This window comes from Pteropus vampyrus, unplaced genomic scaffold (genome assembly GCF_000151845.1).
Source record: "Pteropus vampyrus isolate Shadow unplaced genomic scaffold, Pvam_2.0 Scaffold47, whole genome shotgun sequence".
Classification (NCBI taxonomy): domain Eukaryota; kingdom Metazoa; phylum Chordata; class Mammalia; order Chiroptera; family Pteropodidae; genus Pteropus; species Pteropus vampyrus.
The window spans coordinates 2,669,912-2,671,447 of NW_011888828.1; positions in this window are offsets into that span (position 1 = coordinate 2,669,912).

The window sequence follows — 1,536 nt, forward strand, 5'->3', positions numbered from 1 at the left end:
GCTAGGCACTCACTGAGCATGTAGAGTGGAGTAAGATACAGTCCTCATTGCTTCCTCAAACCAATAGAAGATTTATCATTTCATTATATAAATATGATTTGAAGGCCATACTTGGAGGGAGAAAGAAAGCAAGTGAGATGGCATTTGGCCATCCCAAGATGAAGTATGATCAAATGCTAAAAATACTGTTGATGGTATCTCTAAAATATTCGCCATTTAGCCAGTGGCAACTCTTGCTAATGTGCAGTGATGGTGAGGAAAACAGCTTTGACCATCTTAAAGATGCTAATCAGCCAAATAACATTTCTATGGGGCTTGGGAACTTTTTTTTGAAAATGGCAGAATCTTACATTCTGGGAATTGATTTCTAACAACATGATAAAGAAGAGCTGGAAAGACTTGACACGGTTAGATCCGGGAAACCACCCAGTCTCCCTAGCCTGCCCCTCTGCTCAGAGCTTTCCTCTAACAGTCTCAGTGCTGGGAATAGACTCTTCATCCATTGGATTAATGCAAAGCATCAGCCAGAGCAGAGCTGCCCTTACTGAAAGCTTTCTGTAGGTTGGAAATATCATTAAGTGTTTCATTTCCACAGGGTTTCCTTGTTGGGACACAGGGCTTATAGAAAACCAGAGCAACGTGCAGTCGAGGTGACAATGAGGGAGAGAGAAAATAGTAACTTGAAGGCAGAAAAGATATAGCCTAATCTGCTGATGAACCTTGGGTAGTTTTTACGTGCCTCTATTTTCTCCGTTGCCTTGTAAAAAATACTTTTCTTTAACTCTCCTGGAATCCCAAATTTCCTCAAAAAATAGCATTCTTGGCATTTACTTCTTGCCGGGCACTCGGCTAAATGCTTTCCCTGCATTATCTCATTTAGTCCTCACACTAACCCTCTCTGGTATATATTATAATTCCAACATTACTGCTCAGGGGCGGTGGGGAAGGACATGTGTGCAGGCCATACAGACAAGGCCAAACTGTGCTTTCTGGCTCCCAAAATTGTGCACTCACTATTAGTCTATAGCTGTCCAATACCAAGGAGCCTAAGGGTAATTCCAGAGACTTCTTCTTGTCCTTTAAGGCATTTTGAGGGACTCGAAACTTTTGCATCCTTATCGTACTTCAAAATCGAATCCCTTCTGATTATTTTTAATGGCTAAGCTCCAAAGCGTAAAAGTCTATCTATCCATTACATTTTTACTAAACTTATTCTACAATAGAAAATCACATTCTTCTCACATATGGCTGGTCTTATGGAATGAGTGTGTGAGTGTGTGTGTGTGTGTGTGTGTGTGTGTGTGTGTGTGTGTGTGTGAATACCTACTGTGTGGCTTCTAGAACATGACCTTATGAGTCTGCAAAATAATATCTTGTGTGTTTATGGTGTTTTTTTTTTGTTTACAAAGACATCATGAATCTATTATCTATTTTTAATCTTTACCACAAAGCTATGAAATAGGTATTAGTATGATATTTTACACATAAGAAAAACAAGGCTCAGAGAGGATAAGTGACATGTCACGATCACACAGC